Raw genomic sequence first — 23,353 nt, forward strand, 5'->3', positions numbered from 1 at the left:
TACCACCTCCATAATTGAGAAAATTCCTTAGTCCACTAGTTACTAAGGATAACTTTGACCGCTGTCCTGTGATCCATTCTTGGATCACTCTTGTACCCCTTGACTGACTCATGGTAAAGCATACTTCAGGTGCGGTACACAGCATAGCATACTGTAGAGCCTATGTCTTAAGCATAGGGGACGACCTTCGTTCCTTTCTCTCTATTCTGCCATGGTCGAGCTTTAAGTCTTAACTTCATACCTTACAACTCAGGAAAGAACTCCTTCTTTGACTGATCCATCTTGAACACCTTCAAGATCACGTCAAGGCATGTGCTCATTTGAAAGTACTATTAAGCGTTTTGATCTATCCTTATAGATCTTGATGCTCAATGTTCAAGTAGCTTAATCCAGGTTTTCCATTGAAAACACTTTCCAAATAACCCTATATGCTTTCCAGAAATTCTACGTCATTTCTGATCATTAATATGTCAACAACATATACTCATCAGAAATTCTATAGTGCTCCCACTCACTTCTTTGGAAATACAAGTTTCTCATAAACTTTGTATACACCCAAAATATTTGATCATCATCAAAGCATACATTCCAACTCCGAGATGCTCACTCCAGTCCTCAGAAGGATTGCTGGAGCTTTGCATACTTATTAGCATATTTCAGGATAGACAAAACCTTCCGGTTGTATCACATACAACCTTTCCTCAAGAATCGTCGAGGAAACAATGTTTTGACATCCTATCTGCAAGATTTCATAAATAATGCAGCAATTGCTAGTATAATTCCAACAGACTCTTAGCATCGCTACGAGTGAGAAAGTCTCATCGTAGTCAACTCCTTGAACTTGTCGAAAAACATCTTAACAACAAGTCGAGCTTTCTCAATGGTGACATTTACCATCATTGTCCGTCTTCCTTTTAAAATCCATCTGCACTCAACAGCCTCACGACCATCGAGTTGTTCTGCCAAAGTCTACACTTTGTTTTCATACATGGATCCTATCTCGGATTTTATGGTTTCTAACCATTTGTCGGAATTTGGGCCCACCATCGCTTCTCCATAGCTCGTAGGTTCATTGTTGTCTAGCAACATGACCTTCAAGACAGGATCACGTACCACTCTGAAGTAGTACGCATCCTTGTCATCCCACGAGGTTTGGTAGTGACTTGATCTGAAGTTTCATGATCACTATCATAAGCTTCCACTTCAATTGGTGTAGGTGCCACAGGAACAACTTCCTGTGCCCTGCCACACACTAGTTGAAGAGACGGTTCAATAACCTCATCAAGTCTCCACCATCCTCCCACTCAACTTTTCGAGAGAAACCTTTCCTCGAAAAAGGACCCGATTCAAGAAACAATCCCTATTGCTTTCGATCTGAATTAGGAGGTATACCCAACTGTTTTTGGGTGTCCTATGAAGATGCATTTTATCTGCTTTGGGTTCGAGCTTATCAACCTGAAACTTTTTCACATAAGCGTCGTAACCCCAAACTTTCAAGAAACGGCAACTTAGGTTTCTCCAAACCATAGTTCATACGGTGTCGTCTCAACGAAATTACGTGGTGCCCTATTAAAGTGAATGTGGTTGTCTCTAATGCCTAACCCATGAACGATAGTGGTAACTCGATAAGAGACATCATGGTATGCACCATATCCAATAGGGTGCAACTATGACGTTTGGACACACCATCACACTATGGTGTTCCAGGCTGTATCAGTTGTGAAACAATTTCCACAATGTCTTAATTCTGTGCCAAACTCGTGATTCAGATATTCATCTCTATGATCATATCATAGATCTTTTATCCTCTTGTCACGACGATCTTTCAACTTCACACTAAAATTACTTGAACCTTTCAATAATTCAGACTCGTGATTCATCAAGTAAATATACTCAACATCTACTCGAATCATCTGTGAAGTAAGAACATAACGATATTCACTGCATGCCTCAGCACTCATTGGACTGCACACATCAAAATGTGTTACTTCCAACAAGTTGCTATCTTGTTCCATCTTACTGAAAACGAGGCTTTTCAGTCATCTTGCCCATGTGGTATGATTTGCATGTCCCAAGTGATTCAAAATCAAGTGAGTCAAAACGGTCCATTTGCATGGAGTTTCTTCATGCATATACACCAATAGACATGGTTCGCATGTCTCAAACTTTTCAAAAATGAGTGAGCCCAAAGATCCATCAATATGGAGCTTCTTCATGTGTTTTATACCGATATGACTTACGTGGCAGTGCCACAAGTAGGTGGTACTATCATTACTATCTTTTGGCATGAACATGTGTATCACTACGATCGAGATTTAATAAACCATTCATTTTAGGTGTAAGACCATTGAAGGTATTATTCAAATAAACAGAGTAACCATTATTCTCCTTAAATGAATAACCGTATTGCGATAGACGTAATCCAATCATGTCTATGCTCAACGCAAACACCAAATAACAATTATTTAGGTTTAACACCAATCTCTTTGGTAGAGGGAGCGTGCGATGCTTGATCATATCAAGCTTGGAAAAACTTCCAACACATATCGTCAGCTCACCTTTAGCTAGTCTCCGTTTATTCCGTAGCCTTTTGTTTCGAGTTGCTAACACTTAGCAACCGAACCGGTATCTAATACCCTGGTGCTACTAGGAGTACTAGCAAAGTACACATTAACACAATGTATATCCAATATACTTCTATCGACCTTGCCAGCCTTCTTATCTACCAAGTATCTAGGGTAATTCTGCTCTAGTGGTTGTTCCCCTTATTACAGAAGCACTTAGTCTCGGGTTTGGGTTTTTACCTTGGGTTTCTTCACTAGAGCAGCAGCTGATTCGCCGTTTCATGAAGTATCCCTTCTTGCCCTTGCCCTTCTTGAAACTAGTGGTTCCACCAACCATCAACAATTGATGCTCCTTCTTGATTTCTACTTTCGCGGTGCCAAACATCGCAAATACCTCAAGGATCATCATATCTATCCCTGATATGTTATAGTTCATCATGAAGCTCTAACAGCTTGGTGGCAATGACTTTGGAGAACCATCACTGTCTTATCTGGAAGATCAACTCCCACTCGATTCAAATGATTGTTGTACTCAGACAATCTGAGCACAAGCTCAACAATTGAGCTTTTCTCCTTAGTTTGCAGGTTAAGAAAGTCATCGGAGGTCTTATACCTCTTGACATGGGCACGAGCCTGAAATCCCAATTTCAGCCCTCAAAACATCTCATATGTTTCGCGATGTTTCAAAAACGTCTTTGGTGCCTCAACTCTAAACTGTTTAACTGAACTATCACGTAGTTATCAAAACGTGTATGTCAGATGTTCGCAACAACCACAGACAACGTTCGAGGTTCAGCACACTGAGCGGTGCATTAAGGACATAAGCCTTCTATGAAGCAATGAGGACAATCCTCAGTTTACGGACCTAGTCCGCATAATTGCTACTATCAACTTTCAACTAATTTTTCTCTAGGAACATATCTAAATAGTAGAACTATAGCGTGAGCTACGACATAATTTGCAAAAACCTTTTGACTATGTTCAGGATAATTAAGTTCATCTTATGAACTCCCACTCAGATAGACATCCCTCTAGTCATCTAAGTGATTACATGATCCGAGTCAAACTAGGCCGTGTCCGATCATCACGTGAGACGGACTAGTCATCATCGGTGAACATCTTCATGTTGATCGTATCTTCTATACGACTCATGTTCAACCTTTCGGTCTCCGTGTTCCGAGGCCATGTCTGTACATGCTAGGCTCGTCAAGTTAACCCTAAGTGTTTCGCGTGTGTAAATCTGTCTTACACCCGTTGTATGTGAACGTTAGAATCTAACACCCGATCATCACGTGGTGCTTCGAAACACGAACTGTCGCAACGGTGCACAGTTAGGGGAGAACACTTCTTGAAATTGTTGTAAGGGATCATCTTATTTACTACCGTCGTTCTAAGCAAATAAGATGTATAAACATGATAAACATCACATGCAATCAAATAGTGACATGATATGGCCATCATCACTTTGCTCCTTTTGATCTCCATCTTCGGGGCTCCATGATCATCATCGTCACCGGCATGACACCATGATCTCCATCATCATGATCTCCATCATCGTGTCTTCATGAAGTTGCCTCACCAACTATTACTTCTACTACTATGGCTAACGGTTAGCAATAAAGTAAAGTAATTACATGACGTTTAAGTTGACACGTAGGTCACAAATAAATAAAGACAACTCCTATGGCTCCTGCCGGTTGTCATACTCATCGACATGCAAGTCGTGATTCCTATTACAATAACATGATCAATCTCATACATCACATATATCATTCATCACATCCTTTTTGGCCATATCACATCACATAGCATACCCTGCAAAAACAAGTTAGACGTCCTCTAATTGTCGTTTGCATGTTTTACGTGGCTGCTATGGGTTTCTAGCAAGAACGTTTCTTACCTACGCATGAACCACAACGTGATATGCCAATTGCTATTTACCCTTCATAAGGACCCTTTTCATCGAATCCGATCCGACTAAAGTGGGAGAGACAGACACCCGCCAGCCACCTTATGCAACTAGTGCATGTTTGTCGGTGGAACCGGTCTCACGTAAGCGTACGTGTAAGGTTGGTCCGGGCTGCTTCATCCCACGATGCCGCCGAATCAAGATAAGACTAGTAAAGGCAAGCATATTGAACAATATCGACGCCCACAACTACTTTGTGTTCTACTCGTGCAAAGAATCTACGCAATAGACCTAGCTCATGATGCCACTGTTGGGGAACGTAGCAGAAATTCAAAAAATTTCCTACGTAACACCAAGATCTATCTATGGAGAGACCAGCAACGAGTAGAAAGGAGAGTGCATCTACATACCCTTGTAGATCGCTAAGCGGAAGCGTTCAAGTGAACGGGGTTGATGGAGTCGTACTCGTCGTGATTCAGATCACCGATGATCCTAGTGCCGAACGGACGGCACCTCCGCGTTCAACACACGTACAGCTCGACGATGTATCCCACGCCTTGATCCAGCAAGGAGAGAGGGAGAGGTTGAGGAAGACTCCATCCAGCAGCAGCACAACGGCGTGGTGGTGATGGAGGAGCGTGGCAATCCTGCAGGGCTTCGCCAAGCACCTACGGGGGAGGAGGAGGTGTCACGGGAGGGAGGGAGGCGCCAAGGGCTCAGGTATAGATGCCCTCCCTCCCCTCCATTATATATAGGGGCAGGGGAGAGGGGGGAGGCGCAGCCTTGCCCCTTCCTCCAAGGAAGGGGTGCGGCTAAGAGGGGGGAGGAGTCCATCCTCCCCAAGGCACCTCGGAGGTGCCTTCCCCCTTTAGGACTCTCCCCTTTTTCCTATATCTTGGCGCATGGGCCTCTAGGGGCTGGTGCCCTTGGCCCATGTAGGCCAAGGCGCACCCCCTACAGCCCATGTGGCCCCCCGGGGCAGGTGGCCCCACCCGGTGGGCCCCCGGGACCCTTCCGGTGGTCCCGGTACAATACCGATGACCCCGAAACTTGTCCCGATGGCCGAAACAGGACTTCCTATATATAAATCTTTACCTCCGGACCATTCTGGAACTCCTCGTGACGTCCGGGATCTCATCCGGGACTCCGAACAACATTCGGTAACCACATACAAACTTCCTTTATAACCCTAGCGTCATCGAACCTTAAGTGTGTAGACCCTACGGGTTCGGGAGACATGTAGTCATGACCGAGATGTTCTCCGGTCAATAACCAACAGCGGGATCTGGATACCCATGTTGGCTCCCACATGTTCCACGATGATCTCATCGGATGAACCACGATGTCAAGGACTCAATCGATCCCGTATACAATTCCCTTTGTCTAGCGGTATGGTACTTGCCTGAGATTCGATCGTCGGTATACCGATACCTTGTTCAATCTCGTTACCGGCAAGTCTCTTTACTCGTTCAGTAACACATCATCCCGTGATCAACCCCTTGGTCACATTGTGCACATTATGATGATGTCCTACCGAGTGGGCCCAGAGATACCTCTCCGTTTACACGGAGTGACAAAATCCCAATCTCGATTCGTGCCAACCCAACAGACACTTTCAGAGATACCCGTAATGTACCTTTATAGCCACCCAGTTACGTTGTGACGTTTGGCACACCCAAAGCACTCCTACGGTATCCGGGAGTTGCACAATCTCATGGTCTAAGGAAATGATACTTGACATTAGAAAAGCTTTAGCATACGAACTACATGATCTTGTGCTAGGCTTAGGATTGGGTCTTGTCCATCACATCATTCTCCTAATGATGTGATCCCGTTATCAACGACATCCAATGTCCATGGTCAGGAAACCGTAACCATCTATTGATTAACGAGCTAGTTAACTAGAGGCTTACTAGGGACATGGTGTTGTCTATGTATCCACACATGTATCTGAGTTTCCTATCAATACAATTCTAGCATGGATAATAAACGATTATCATGAACAAGGAAATATAATAATAATCAATTTATTATTGCCTCTAGGGCATATTTCCAACATGTATTTGACATATATTGTCCAAGATTTTGTTTAAGTTGGATAGCTCGTCCCTGTTATGCTTGAGGGGCGGCATTTTTTGATTCTGCCGTGAGCTTTAGAATCCGGCGTTGACCGTCGTGCTCTTTGGGCTGTTTCCCTTATTCTGGCGCTGGTCCTTGATGCATCGGGGTTTTCCGTTTCCATCCCTAACTTCGGATGTACTTGGGTCACTGGTGCTACATCTTGCCAACCAGCTGTCCTCTCCTGCGCAAAAGCGGGTCATGAGGCTTGTTAATGCGGCCATTGTTCTTGGATTTTCTTGGCCGAGGTGTCTGGCGAGCCATTCGTCTCGAACGTTATGCTTAAAAGCTGCTAGGGCTTCGGCGTCCGGACAGTCGACTATCTGATTCTTTTTAGTAAGAAATCTGTTCCAGAATTTCCGGGCTGACTCTCCGGGCTGTTGAGTTATGTGACTGAGATCGTCTGCATCCGGAGGGTGGACATAGGTCCCTTGAAAATTTGCCCGAAAAGCATCCTCAAGCTCTTCCCAACTTCCAATGGTGTCTTGGGGAAGGCCTTTGAGCCAATGCCGGGCTGGCCCTTTAAGCTTGAGGGGTAAGTATTTTATGGCGTGGAGGTCATCTCCTCTGGCCATGTGTATGTGGAGGATATAATCCTTGATCCAGACCCCAGGGTCTGTTGTTCCGTCATACGCCTCTATGTTTACGGGCTTGAATCCTGCTTGAAATTCATGGTCCAGCACCTCATCGGTGAAACATAGGGGGTGTGTGGCACCCCTGTATTTGGGTGTGTCGTGATGTTCGGATATTTGTTGTGTTGCATTGCTTACTAGAGCTTGCTTTCTTGGCCCGTAGATAGATCTGGCTGGGCCATCTTTTTGATGCAGATCCTTTGGTGGATCGCGTGCCGGCTTGTGTGCGGTGCCGCTTGCCGCTCCATGCTAGCCATGCGGTCGTCTATCCGACCGGGTGGCTTTCCTATTTTTTTGACTGCAGGGGCTCTAAGGCCTCCTTGTCAAATTCAGGCAGTAGCTTTCGCTTTGGATAGCTTTTTGTGCGGCAACTGCCGCCATATTTGTCTGCGGTGTTGAGTACTTTGCTCCATCTGATTCTGAGTGCATCATCCGCAGTTTTGAGCTCCTGCTTCTGCTTTTTTAGGCTACACGCAGTGGCGACAAGCCTTTTGTGGAGGTTCTTCTGCTCCATGAGCCTATCTGGCATAAGGTTGTCCGGACTGTTGTTTTCGCCGGGGACGGGGTGTTCGGTTTGTTTATCCAAGTTACCCTGTTCGGACGGTTGCTCGAAGGCATGTTCGTCGTCCGCCGGCTCGTCCTGCTCTATGGCTGGGTCTGTATGGCTGCTGTCTCTGTCGAGGCGGGGCTTGGAGCGGCGCTTACATCGCCGCTTTGATTGCTTTTCGAGTGAACGATCCCCCGTTGCATCCCTGTGTTCCTCATCGTCGCTTCCTTTGGGTGTGTCCACCATGTATACATCATGAGATGAGGTGGCTGTCCAGTGCCTTATAGGCGTTGGTTCATGTTCATCTCCCACATTGTCGTCCATACCGTCGATGTCTTCGGAGTCGAAGTCGAGCACGTCGTTTAAATTATCGACAGTGGCTACGAAGTGGGTGGTGGGTGGGCATCGAATTTCTTCGTCGTCCACATCCCAATCCTGCCGGTCATAGTCCGGCCAGGTCTCTCCTGACAAAGAGAGAGACCCGAGTGAATTTAGAATGTCACCGAAGGGTGAGTGCTGAAAGCTGTCTGCGGTGGTGAACTCCATGATCGGTGCCCAATTGGATTCGATCGGTAGGGGCGCGGAGGGCTTGGAGTCCGGAGAGGAGTCCGGCTCCTTGGAGTCACGGGCTTCGCAGAGAATAGGGCTAGTGTTCGGCTCGATCTCCGTAGAGATTGCAGCCCCTGAGGCGGTGTCCAACCACCCATCCTCGATCGGCGCAGTTGGCTCCGAATTAAGGGTCAGAGCTGATGCGGGTGCGGCCTCCAGGGCACTGTTCGGCAGCAGAGCTAGATCATGCCCATCGTGACAGTGCAGTGCGCTTGGCTGCGACTCGAATCCGTCGAAGATCAAGTCTCCGCGGAGGTCGGCCGTGTAGCTCAAACTTCCAAATCTGACCTGATGGCCAGGGGCATAGCTTTCGATCTGCTCCAGATGACCAAGCGAATTGGCCCACAGTGCAAAGCCGCTGAATACGAAGATCTATCTGGGGAGAAAGGTCTCACCCTGGATCACATCGCTGTTGATGATCGGAGAAGCCATCGGGCCTAAAGGTGACAACATAGAGGAACTCTCAGTGAAAGCACCAATGTCGGTGTCAAAACCGGCGGATCTCGGGTAGGGGGTCCCGAACTGTGCGTCTAGGTGGATGGTAACAGGAAGCAGGGGACACGATGTTTTACCCGGGTTCGGGCCCTCTTGATGGAGGTAAAACCCTACATCCTGCTTGATTAATATTGATGATATGGGTAGTACAAGAGTAGATCTACCACAAGATCAGAGAGGCTAAACCCTAGAAGCTAGCCTATGGTATGATTGTCGTTCGTCCTACGGACTAAAACCCTCCGGTTTATATAGACACCGGAGAGGGCTAGGGTTACATAGAGTCGGTTACAATGGTAGGAGATCTACATATCCGTATCGCCAAGCTTGCCTTCCACGCCAAGGAAAGTCCCTTCCGGACACGGGACGAAGTCTTCAATCTTGTATCTTCATAGTCCAGGAGTCCGGCCGAAGGTATAGTCCGGCTATCCGGACACCCCCTAATCCAGGACTCCCTCAAACACCATTGAAATGATTTAAAAGAGAGATTGCACTGGTTGAATTAAATGGCTTGAATAAGATAACAACCTCGAGATAGCTTAAGCGAATTAGCAATGGAAACGCGAATCTCCTAATATATCTTCAGCACTCCGGAACAATTGAATAGCAAGTGGGGAATAATTATGAGGTGCACTGGCATGAGAAAAGCATTGGACAAAATGAGAGGACTATGCTCAATACCAAAGCTTGAATTGAATCCACCGGAGAAGAAAAGAATGACGAATGATGAACTTGAAATTCTGTTAGAATATTCATAGGAAACACCGGGTAAAACATTGAAAGAAAAGACTGAAGAGACTTCTCACAAATAAAAGGATACATGATTAAGAAATCTGAATCCTTGAATAAAAAGGGTGGGAGGGCGGGAAAAACAAAGGTAGCTTGGGACAGATGAAATGAACACCGTTGAGAAGAACTGATAATTGATCTTGCGGACGTTGAAATGATCGGATCCACTTGAAGAGAAGCACACCGGTTGAAAAGGATTGACATGACAATCTCGATTATCATGAAGGATTGGTATGTATGGAATCAACACTTGACATTGAAGCAACTCGAATACCACAACTCAAAACAAAACAAAGGATTTGGCTTGCAGAATAAGCCGAAAACAAACATATGAATGATCCCATATCGTATCATGTGTTTGTCGGAAAGATATCCTACGAGCTACTTGAATTCCCACTTATAAACTCCCGAAACTTTCTAGTTATGCAATCAGGTGTCGGGGATACAGGGGAAGCATAATATCTCACCCAAACTAACAATTCCTACATCCAGCTGTATCCATCCTTCACATAACCAAGAAACCTTCGGAAATCGTGTAACTTAACCTTCGAAAAGCATCCGTTATACGAGTTATGGCAATACTCCCGAACTCCCGCCCCAGTACTGGGTGGCATCGAGGTTATCTCACCAACAACTGCATAAAAGAGATTTTTGATGTCGGCGAAACTCAGGTATTCCAGAACTACAACGATAAAATTGTGATGACAACACCTCGGAGCTCAACTCCCCGGGACACTGCCACAACCCCTAAATGTCAGGAGGCACGAAGAACAATGTTCTCGTCACAAAACCATCGGAAAGATTCCAAGATACCCGCGTGATCCTAAAAAAATTCGTGAAATTTGAGGAGAGAAGAGTCAAAACTCTACGTCAGGAGGCCTCACCAGAGCGACGAAGGTATTGAGGAGTAAAAAGAATCCTACTCTTCGATATATGTAATCCTAAGACTCAAAACATTTTGTTCTAGACTCAACAATGTCAGCGATTCGATCAAGCAGGGGGATCCTAAGTCGGGGATGGCTCTGATACCAACTTGTTACACCCACAATGCGGCTATATCTCCCACGTGTCGGGGCATGACTTAGAGGCATAGCCGCAAGGTAGGTTTGTCGCAAGAGGGGTAATCTTCACACAATCCCATGTACTAAATAAGAAAGGGATAAAGAGTTGGCTTACAATCGCCACTTCACACAAATACAAGTTTAACATACATCATCCAGAGTACAATCAAGGTCCGACTACGAAACCAAAATAAAAGAAGAAAACCCCAAATGCTAGATCCCCGATCGTCCCAACTGGGCTCCACTACTGATCAACCAGAAACGAAAACAACACAACGAACAAGATCTTCATCGAGCTCCCACTTGAGCTCGGTTGCGTCACCTGCACTGACATCATCCACACCTGCAACTGTTTGGAAGTATCTGTGAGCCACGGGGACTCAGCAATCTCACACCCGCGAGATCAAGACTATTTAAGCTTATGGGTAGGAAGGGTAGTGAGGTGGAGCTGCAGCAAGCACTAGCATATATGGTGGCTAACATACACAAATAAGAGCGAGAAGAGAAGCAATGCAACGGTCGTGAACTAGAAGTGATCAAGAAGTGATCCTGAAAGCTACTTATGTTCAAGCATAACATAAGACCGTGTTCACTTCCCGGACTTCGCCGAGAAGAGACCATCACGGCTACACACACGGTTGATTCATTTTAATTAAGTTAAGTGTCAAGTTCTCTACAACCAGATATTAACAAATTCCCATCTTCCCATAACCGCGGGCACGACTTTCAAAAGTTCAAACCCTGCAGGGGTATCCCAACTTAGCCCATCACAAGCTCTCACGGTCAACGAAGGATATTCCTTCTCCCAGGAAGACCCGATCAGACTCGGAATCCCGGTTACAAGACATTTCGACAATGGTAAAACAAGACCAGCAAAGCCGCCCGGATGAGCCGACAAATCCCGATAGGAGCTGCACATATCTCGTTCTCAGGGCACACTGGATGAGCCAGACGTCGGGTTGGCATAGACCCTGGTTGCCCTGGGGGCGCCGGACATCGCTCAGGTTGGACCAACACTTAGAGAAGCACTGGCCCGGGGGGGTTAAAATAAAGATGACCCTTGGGCTCCGGAACCCCAAGGGAAAAAGGCTAGGTTGTTAGGCAAATGTAAAACCAAGGTTGGGCCTTGCTGGAGGAGTTTTATTCAAAGCGAACTGTCAAGGGGTTCCCATAACACCCAACCGCGTAAGTGATATGTCTCCAACGTATCTATAATTTTTGATTGCTCCATGCTATATTATCTACTGTTTTGGACTATATCGGGCTTCATTTTCCACTTTTATATTATTTTTGGGACTAACCTATTAACCGGAGACCCAGCCCAGAATTGCTATTTTTTGCCTATTTCAGTATTTCGGATAAACGGAATATCAAACGGAGTCCAAACGGAATAAAATCTTCGGGAACGTGATTTTCTCATCGAACGTGATCCAGGAGACTTGGACCCTGCTCCAAGGAACAAAAGAGGCGGTCACGAGGGTGCCCCCCTAGGGCGCGCCCTCTGCCTCGTGGGCCCCTCGTTGCTCCTCCGGCGTACTTCTTCCTCCTATATATACACACGTACCCCCAAACGATCAGAACAGGAGCGAAAAACCTAATTCCACCGCCGCAACTTTCTGTATCACGAGATCCCATCTTGGGGCCTGTTCTAGAGCTCCGCCGGAAGAGGGCCGCCATCACGGAGGGCTTCTACATCATCCTAGCCCCTCCGATGAAGTGTGAGTAGTTTACCTCAGACCTTCGGGTCCATAGTTAGTAGCTAGATGGCTTCTTCTCTCTCTTTGAATCTCAATACAAAGCTCTCCCTCTCTCTTGTGGAGATCTATTCGATGTAATCTTCCTTTTGCGGTGTGTTTGTTGAGACTGATGAATTGTGGGTTTATGATCAAGTCTATCTATGAATAATATTTGAATCTTCTCTGAATTCTTTTATGTATGATTGGTTATCTTTGCAAGTCTCTTCGAATTATCCGTTTGGTTTGGCCAACTAGATTGGTAGTTCTTGCCATGGGAGAAGTGCTTAGCTTTGGGTTCGATCTTGCGGTGTCCATACCCAGTGACAGAAGGGGCAGCAAGGCACATATTGTATCATTGCCATCGAGGATAACAAGATGGGGTTTATTTCATATTGCATGAATTTATCTCTCTACATCATGTCATCTTGCTTAAGGCGTTACTCTGTTTTTAACTTAATACTCTAGATGCATGCTGGATAGCGGTCGATGAGTGGAGTAATAGTAGTAGATGCAAAATCATTTCGATCTACTTGTCACGGACGTGATGCCTATATACATGATCATGCCTAGATATTCTCATAACTATGCTCAATTCTGTCAATTGCTCAACAGTAATTTGTTCACCCACCGTAGAATAATTATGCTCTTGAGAGAAGCCACTAGTGAAACCTATGGCCCCCGGGTCTATTCTCATCATATCAATCTCCATCACTTTAATCTTGTTTTGCTTTTTACTTTGCTTTCACTTTTTTCTTTGCATCTTTATACCAAAAATACCAAAAATATTATATCTATCAGATCTCACTCTCCTAAGTGACCATGAAGGGATTGACAACCCCTAATCGCATTGGTTGGGAGTAGCTATCGCTTTGTGTAGGTACGAGGGACTTGAGCGTGGGCTCCTACTGGATTGATACCTTGGTTCTCAAAAACTCAGGGAAATACTTACGCTACTCTGCTGCATCATCCCTTCCTCTTTGGGGAAAACCAACGCAAGCTCAAGACGTAGCAAGAAGGATTTCTGGCCCCATTGCCGGGGAGTCTATGCAAAAAGTCAACATACCAAGTACCCATCACAATCCCTATCTCTCGCATTACATTATTTGCCATTTGCCTCTTGTTTTCCTCTCCGGCCCAATTCACGCTTGCCGTTTTATTCGCCCTCTCTCTCTCTCTATCCTCCCTCTCTATTTGCCTCTTTTTGCCCGTTTGCTTTTGTTTGCTCGTGTGTTAGATTGCTTGTTTGTCGCTATGGCTCAAGATACTACCAAATTGTGTGACTTCACCAATACCAATAATAATGATTTCCTTAGCACTCCAATTTCTCCTCTTACCGATGCTGAATCATGTGAAATTAATACTACTTTGTTGAATCTTGTTATGAAAGATCAATTCGCCGGCCTTCCTAGTGAAGATGCCGCTACTCATCTGAATAGCTTCGTTGATTTATGTGATATGCAAAAGAAAAAATATGTCAATAATGATGTCGTTAAATTGAAGCTATTTCCTTTTTCGCTTAGAGATCGTGCTAAAGCTTGGTTTTCGTCTTTGCCTAAGAATAGTATTGATTCATGGAACAAGTGCAAAGATGCTTTTATCTCTAAGTATTTTCCTCCCGCTAAGATCATCTCTCTTAGAAACGATATTATGAACTTTAAACAACTTGATCATGAACATGTTGCGCAAGCTTGGGAGAGAATGAAATTAATGATACGTAATTGCCCTACTCATGGTTTGAATTTGTGGATGATTATACAAAAATTTTATGCCGGATTGAATTTTGCTTCTAGAAATCTTTTAGATTCGGCCGCGGGAGGCACTTTTATGGAAATCACTTTAGGAGATGCTACTATACTCCTAGATAATATTATGGTTAATTATTCTCAATGGCATACTGAAAGAACTTCTAATAAAAAAGTGCATGCAATAGAAGAAATCAATGTGTTGAGTGGAAAGATGGATGAACTGATGAAATTATTTGCTACTAAGAGTGTTTCTTCTGATCCTAATGATATGCCTTTGTCTACTTTGATTGAGAATAACAATGAATCTATGGATGTGAATTTTGTTGGTAGGAATAATTTTGGTAACAACGCTTATAGAGGGAATTTTAATCCTAGGCCATATCCTAGTAATCCTTCTAATAATTATGGTAATTCCTACAACAACTCTTATGGAAATTATAATAAGATGCCCTCTGAATTTGAGAATAGTGTTAAAGAGTTTATGAATTCACAAAAGAATTTTAATGCTTTGCTTGAGGAGAAATTGCTTAAAGTTAATGATTTGGCTAGAAACGTTGGTAGAATTTCTCTTGAGGTTGACTCTTTAAAGCTTAGATCTATTCCTCCTAAGCATGATATCAATGAGTCTCTCAAAGCCATGAGAATTTCCATCGATGAGTGCAAAGAAAGAATAGCTAGGATGTGTGCTTCCAAAGATGCCTTTATTAAAGCGTGTTCCTCCAATTCCTATGAAAATCAAGATGAAGATCTAAAAGTTATTGATGTGTCCCCTATTAAATCTTTATTTTGCAATATTAATCTTGATGAAACTGAATATGATCTTCCTTTACCTAGAAGGCGTTCTAAAAATTCGAAGTGTTTAGATCTTAATGATGAAATTGATGAAAGTGGGATTGAAAGAAATAAAAATCTAGATGTTGCTAAACCCACTATATTGGATTTCAAGGAATTTAATTATGAAAGTTGCTCTTTAATTGATTGTATTTCCTTGTTGCAATCCGTGCTAAATTCTCCACATGCTTATAGTCAAAATAAAGCCTTCACCGAACATATTGTTGATGCCTTGATGCAATCTTATGAAGAAAAACTTGAGTTGAAAGTTTATATCCCTAGAAAACTCTATGATGAGTGGGAACCAACTATTAAAATTAAAATTAAAGATCATGAGTTTTATGCTTTGTGTGATTTGGGTGCTAGTGTCTCTACTATTCCCAAGACTTTGTGTGATTTACTAGATTTCCGTAATTTTGATGATTGCTCTCTAAACTTGCATCTTGCGGATTCCACTATTAAGAAACCTATGGGAAGGATTAATGATGTTCTTATTGTTGCAAATAGGAATTATGTGCCCATAGATTTCATTGTTCTTGATATAGATTGCAATCCTTCTTGCCCTATTATTCTTGGTAGACCTTTCCTTAGAACGGTTGGTGCGATTATTGATATGAAGGAAGGGAATATTAGGTTTCAATTTCCATTAAAAAGGGCATGGAACACGTTCCTAGAAATAAAATAAAATTACCATATGAAACTATCATGAGAGCCACTTATGGATTGCCTACCAAAGATGGCAATACCTAGATCTATCCTCACTTTTGTGCCTAGCTAGGGGCGTTAAACGATAGCGCTTGTTGGGAGGCAACCCAATTTTATTTTTATTCCTTGCTTTTTGCTCCTGCTTAGTAATAAATAAATTATTTAGCCTCTGTTTTGGTTGTGTTTTTTGTGTTTAATTAGTGTTTTTGCCAAGTAGAACCGTTGGGAAGACTTGGGGAAAGTCTTGTTGAACTTGCTCTAAAAAATAGAAACTTTAGCGCCCACGAGAATTGTTGTCATTTTTATTTGAAGAGTTCTATTTAGTTAATTATTTTTGCAGATGATTAATAGATAAATTCCTCACGTCCAGAAATTTATTTTAGAATTTTTTGGGTTCCAGATCTTGCGTAGATACAGATTACTACAGACTGTTCTGTTTTTGACAGATTCTGTTTTTCGTGTGTTGTTTGCTTATTTTGATGAATCTATGGCTAGTAAAATAGTTTATAATCCATAGAGAAGTTGGAATACAGTAGGTTTAATGAAAATATAAATAAATAATGAGTTCATTACATTACCTTGAAGTGGTCTTTTGTTTTCTTTCGCTAACGGAGCTCACGAGTTTTCTATTTTGAGTTTTGTGTTGTGAAGTTTTCAAGTTTTGGGTGAATTCTTTTGATGGATCATGGAATAAGGAGTGGCAAGAGCCTAACATTGGGGATGCCCATGGAACCTCCAAGATAATCCAAGGACACCAAAAATTCAAAGCTTGGGGATGCCCCGGATTGCATCCCCTCTTTCGTACACTTCCATCGGTAATTTACTTGGAGCTATATTTTTATTCACCAACATGATATGTGTTTTTCTTGGAGCGTCTTGTATTATTTGTGTCTTTGTGTCTTAGTATGCCAAAATCATCCTTGCTGTACACACCTTTTGAGAGAGCCATACATGAGTTAACATTTGATAGAATACTCTATGTGCTTCACTTATATCTTTTGAGCTAAGTAGTTTTGCTCTATGTGCTTCACTTATATATTTTGAGCGTAGTAGTTTTGCTCTATGTGCTTCACTTATATCTTTTGAGTGTTATAATTTTGCTCTATGTGCATCACTTAGATCTTTTAGAGCACGGTGGTGGATTCGTTTTAAAGAAACTATTGATCTCTCATGCTTCACTTAAATTATTTTGAGAGTCTCTTAATAGCATGGTAATTTGCTTAACAATAATATGCTTGGTATTCAAGATTTGTGAAACTTTCTTTTGAGTGTGTTGAATACTAAGAAAAGATTGAAGCATGGTAATTGTTTTGAGATATGGAGGTGATAATATTAAAGTCATACTAGTTGAGTAGTTGTGAATTTAAAGAATACTTGTGTTAGAGTTTGTGATTCCCGTAGCATGTACGTATGGTGAACCGTTATGTAACGAAGTCGGAGCAAGATTTATTTATTGATTGTCTTCCTTATGAGTGGCGGTCGGGGACGAGCGATAGTCTTTTCCTACCAATCTACCCCCCTAGGAGCATGCGCGTAATACTTTGCTTTGATAACTTCTAGATTTTTGCAATAAGTATATGAGTTCTTATGACTAATGTTGAGTCCATGGATTATACGCACTCTCACCCTTCCACCTTTGCTAGCCTCTCTAATACCGCGCACCTTTCACCGGTATCATACACCTACCATATACCTTCCTCAAAACAGGCACCATACCTACCTATTATTGCATTTCCATAGCCATTCCGAGATATATTGCCATGCAACTTTCCACCATCTAGTTCATCATGACACATTCATCATTGTCATATTGCTTAGCATGATCATGTAGTTGACATAGTATTTGTGGCAAAGCCACCCTTCATAATTTCTTCATACTTGTCACTCTTGATTCATTGCATATCCCGGTACACCGCCGAAGGCATCCATATAGAGTCATACTTTGTTTTAGAATCGAGTTGTAATCATTGAGTTGTAAATAAATAAAAGTGTGATGATCATCATTCAATAGAGCATTGTCCCAATAAAAAAAGAGAAAGGCCAAAGAAAAAAAAGAAGGCCCAAAAAAGGAAATGAATAAAAAGGGGCAATGCTACTATCCTTTTTCCACACTTGTGCTTCAAAGTAGCACCATGATATAGCAAGTCTCATATATTGTGCTTCAAAGTAGCACCATGTTCTTCCTATAGAGAGTCTCATATGTTGTCACTTTCATATACTAGTGTGAATTTTACGTTATAGAACTTGGCTTGTATATTCCAATGATGGGCTTCCTCAAAAATTGCCCTAGGTCTTCGTGAGCAAACAAGTTGGATGCACACCCACTAGTTTCTTTTGTTGAGCTTTCATACATTTATAGCTCTAGTGCATCCGTTGCATGGCAATCCCTACTCACTCACATTGATATCTATTGATGGGCATCTCCATAGCCTGTTGATAAGCCTAGTTGATGTGAGACCATCTTCTCCTTTTTGTCTTCTCCACAACCACCATTCTATTCCACCTATAGTGCTATATCCATGGCTCACGCTCATGTATTGCGTGAAGATTGAAAAAGTTTTGAAAAAGTTAGAGTATGAAACAATTACTTGGCTTGTCATCGGGCTTGTGCATGATTTAAATACTTTGTGTGGTGAAGATGGAGCATAGCCAGACTATATGATTTTGTAGGGATAACTTTCTTTGGCCATATTATTTTGAGAAGGCATAATTGCTTTGTTAGTATGTTTATTATTATTTTTATGTCAATATAAACTTTTGTCTTGAATCTTTCTAATCTGAATATTCATACCACAATTAAGAAGATTTACATTGAAATTATGCCAAGTAGCACTCTGCATCAAAAATTCTCTTTTTATCATTTACCTACTCGAGGACGAGTAGGAATTAAGCTTGGGGATGCCTGATACGCCTCCAACATATATATAATTTCTGATTGCTCCATGCTATATTATCTACTGTTTTGGACTATATTGGGCTTTATTATCCACTTTTATATTATTTTTGGGACTAACCTATTAACCGGAGGCCCAGCCCAGAATTGTTGTTTTTTTGCCTATTTCAGTGTTTCGGATAAACGGAATATCAAACGGAGTCCAAACGGAATAAAATCTTCGGGAATGTGATTTTCTCACCGAACGTGATCCAGGAGACTTGGACCCTGCTCCAAGGAACAAAAGAGGCGGTCACGAGGGTGCCCCCCCTAGGGTGTGCCCCCCTGCCTCATGGGCCCCTCGTTGCTCCTCCGGCGTACTTCTTCCTCCTATATATACACACGTACCCCCAAATGATCAGAACAGGAGCCAAAAACCTAATTCCATCGCCGCAACTTTCTGTATCCACGAGATCCCATCTTGGGGCCTATTCCGGAGCTCCGCCGGAAGAGGGCCGTCATCACGGAGGGTTCTACATCATCCTAGCCCCTCCGATGAAGTGTGAGTAGTTTACCTCAGACCTTCGGGTCCATAGTTAGTAGCTACATGGCTTCTTCTTTCTCTTTGAATCTCAATACAAAGTTCTCCCCCTCTCTTGTGGAGATCTATTCGATGTAATCTTCTTTTCGCGGTGTGTTTGTTGAGACGGATGAATTGTGGGTTTATGATCAAGTCTATCTATGAATAATATTTGAATCTTCTCTGAATTCTTTTATGTATGATTGGTTATCTTTGCAAGTATCTTCTAATTATCCGTTTGGTTTGGCCAACTAGATTGGTAGTTCTTGCCATGGGAGAAGTGCTTAGCTTTGGGTTCGATCTTGCGGTGTCCTTACCCAGTGACAGAAGGGGCAGCAAGGCACGTATTGTATCGTTGCCATCGAGGATAACAAGATGGGGTTTATTTCATATTTCATGAATTTATCTCTCTACATCATGTCATCTTGCTTAAGGCGTTACTCTGTTTTTAACTTAATACTCTAAATGCATGCTGGATAGCGGTCGATGAGTGGAGTAATAGTAGTAGATGCAGAATCGCTTCGATCTACTTGTCATGGACGTGATGCCTATATACATGATTATGCCTAGATATTCTCATAACTATGCTCAATTCTGTCAATTGCTCAACAGTAATATGTTCACCACCGTAGAATAATTATGCTCTTGAGAGAAGCCACTAGTGAAACCTATGGCCCCCGGGTCTATTCTCATTATATCAATCTCCATCACTTTAATCTTGTTTTGCTTTTTTACTTTGCTTTTACTTTTTACTTTGCATCTTTATACCAAAAATACCAAAAATATTATATCTATCAGATCTCACTCTCGTAAGTGACCGTGAAGGGATTAACAACCCCTAATCACGTTGGTTGCGAGTAGCTATCGCTTTGTGCAGGTACGAGGGAATTGAGCGTGGGCTCCTACTAGATTGATACCTTGGTTCTCAAAAACCGAGGGAAATACTTATGCTACTCTGCTGCATCATCCCTTCCTCTTCGGGGAAAACCAACGCAAGCTCAAGACGCAGCAGTAAGGAACGCAAAATCAAGGAACATAACACCGGTATGACGGAAACTAAGGTGGCAAGAGTGGAACGAAACACCATGCATAAGGCCGAGCCTTCCACCCTTTACCAAGTATATAGATGCATTAATTAAATAAGAGATATTGTGATATCCCAACATAACCATGTTCCAACATGGAACGAACATCAGCTTCACCTGCAACTAACAACGTTATAAGAGGGGCTGAGAAAAAGTGGTAACATAGCCAAACAACGGATTGCTAGGAAAGGTGGGTTAGAGGCTTGACATGGCAATATGGGAGGCATGATATATCAAGTGGTAGGCAGCGTAGCATAGCAACAGAGCGATCAACTAGCAAGCAAAGATAGAAGTGATTTCGAGGGTATGGTCATCTTGCCTGAGATTCCGCAAGGAAGAAGAATGAGTCCATGAAGAAGACAAACGGACGTAGTCGAACGGATCCTCACAAACGTGACTTTATCGGATCTAACCCGAAGAAGCAACACCGGAAAGAAGCAAACAATATAGTAAACAACCATCACATAAACATGGCATGATGCACAATCAAGTATGATGCATGTCCGGATTAATGAGGCATGGTATGACAAAGTGCACAAACAAAACTACAAATTAAATGGAGCTCAATATGCAACGAGTTGCATATTGACGAAACACCACATGACTTATTTAGTTCTCTCTCGTTCAGGTACCCAACAATATTAAATGTTATTAGACATGGCAAGGGGTGAAACATGAGTAAAATACATAGTTAGGCATTTTAAATGAGGCCGGAAACATCAAACAACAATTCTGATAAACCCTCATGTGCATTCAGCAATTTAAAGTAAACAACAATTTTAAACATTTTAAAGGTTATTATCATGATGCAGATGGCATGTGCAAGTTTTATGCAATATTTATGAAAATGTTGGCATGTTATAAGATATGGGGCATTTTGTCACCGTGGTGGAAAGAAAGGGTGCCACGGTGATGAATCCGAAAATGATGCCACAGCACCATATCGGTTCCAAAAGCTCACGGAGATACCGGTGCAAAAGGAAGTGGGTGTGAGTGTGTCATGCAAGATTGATGGGGTGCTCCCAGAAACCGGGTTCCCACATGACGGTGGCAAGGAAACGAGGAACGTGCAAGGATCAATTTGGACATGGAGCAAACACAGGCATCTCATACAACACATCACAAGCATTCGTTCTCGGATGGTCGTCTCGGGGTTATACCTTTGAAGCGTGCATTTATGGACGGTTCAGGTTCGATGTTAGCGGAAGTAGTGGTTCCCGGTTCGGAGGGTGACTTGACGAATCCGAGTCCTTCGAGGTTTGACGGTAGTGGTTCACGTTCTTAGTCGCACAAGTTTCCGTAGATGTTTAGGGTCACGCGAGGAACTTGACATCCACAGAGTCTTCGCGGTTCGACGGTACTTGACGTCCATGTGGTCTCTGGGGTACTTGGCATTTGTGCTACCCGGGTGTTCGGCGCCTGAAGTTGTACATGGTCCACGAGTCGTCGATTGTTCGGGGTTCGACTTGCGGGTCTTGCTGACATGAAGTGGTACTTGGCGAGTCCGTGTACTTGTACACATGTTGTAGTCGAACTTGACGGATCTGAGGGCTCTAAGCGTCGTGGTACTTGGCGCAATCCGAGACAACAGTACTTGACGAACCAGATACGGTCTTAGAGCCACGGTCTTAGCAGAAAGCGGAGACGCACGAAGGGCGAAGTGGTACGCTGTTGCTGCACGCCGGGCCGGTGGGAGGAGGCGCTCGGGAGCCCGACACGCCTGTACCGATGCTGCTACAACCTCGGGCTGCTGGACCGCTTCGGAGCTGCTTCTCGCAGATCGCAAGGATGACGAGCAGGTGCAGGCAGAGGAGGTAGCCGGAGTTGGCCGGCTACGGTGGAGGGAGCCGAGGGGCTCGAGGAGGACTGAGAGGAGGCTGTGGGCGATGAAGCAGCTCGAGGAGATGGGCACTGCAAGGGAGGCGGCGCAGAGGGACGGAGGAGAGGCTCCAGCTCGGGGAGGAGGTCGAGGACGGCGGGAACAGGCGCGCAGGCTGATCCGGGCAGAGGCACGCAGGATCCCGTTGGCGGCGTGGCCTTGAGACGACAGCGCCATGGGGATTGGTTCCCTGGACGCATCTTGCGACGCTGGAAGAAGCATCAGCGGGGTTTGCGGAGAGGCGAGGTGGAGGTGGAGCTGGCGGCGCTTGGCGGCGGTGAAGCTCCAGGCGGCGGCGTCTGCGATGGAAGGTTGACGGGAGGAGGAAAGGCATCGGGCGTGGGCGCTGCAAGGATCGAGAGGAGGCGGGGTCGAGCGCGAAGCGGTCCTCTCCTGGCGGCGCTGGAGGGAGGACGAGGGAAAGGAGTGGGGACCGGGCTAGGTTAGAGGGTTAGGTGGGCCGGTCTGCTAGGAGGCCCAAGTGGAGAGGGAGGGTTGCGCCTAGGGAGGCCGGCGGCTGGGCCTTAGGCCAATTTGGTGGGCTAGGTTCTCCCCTCTCTACACTCTTTTCCATTTTAAAACAAAACATAAAAAGAGAAAGAAAATAAAGAGAAGGTAGGGGTGGAATCTGGGCATGGGGATAACTTTCACGGACTGGTAAAAATGTGCACGGTCCACGAAAAATAGGAGAGGCATGATTGAAAGATGTAATTCAAACTCATTTGAATTTAATTCAAATGGGTTTGAACTAGGGCTGGTTTATAGAAGTGTCCAAAAATGTTGAGGTTTTTGGTGGAACTCCGGAAAGTGAAGAAAACATTTAGGGCAAGGTTTGGAGACGAGGAATTTAGTAATAAAAGCATGGAATATTTTGCAAGTGTGTTGTGGTAAATTCCAAAGGATGGAATATTTATTATAGCCCCCTAATATTGGGAGGATATGTTATAAAGAGAATCACCATGTGAATATCCCTCGATTTAAATGAATCGAAGATCCATACAATTTAATTAGTTGAGCTAGAAAGATTAAAGACATGATGACATGATGCAATGATGAATGCAACAAACCAAACAACTCACACGACGAAAACCCAGAAAACATGGAAGGCATCTGAAGCGTCAGTCTTGGGGCGTTACAAAATACCTTGCTGAAAACCGCTTATCATTTTCTTCGGCTCCTCGTTGGGTTCGACACTCTTA

The sequence above is a fragment of the Triticum dicoccoides genome, chromosome 1A (assembly GCF_002162155.2).
Source record: "Triticum dicoccoides isolate Atlit2015 ecotype Zavitan chromosome 1A, WEW_v2.0, whole genome shotgun sequence".
NCBI lineage: Eukaryota > Viridiplantae > Streptophyta > Magnoliopsida > Poales > Poaceae > Triticum > Triticum dicoccoides.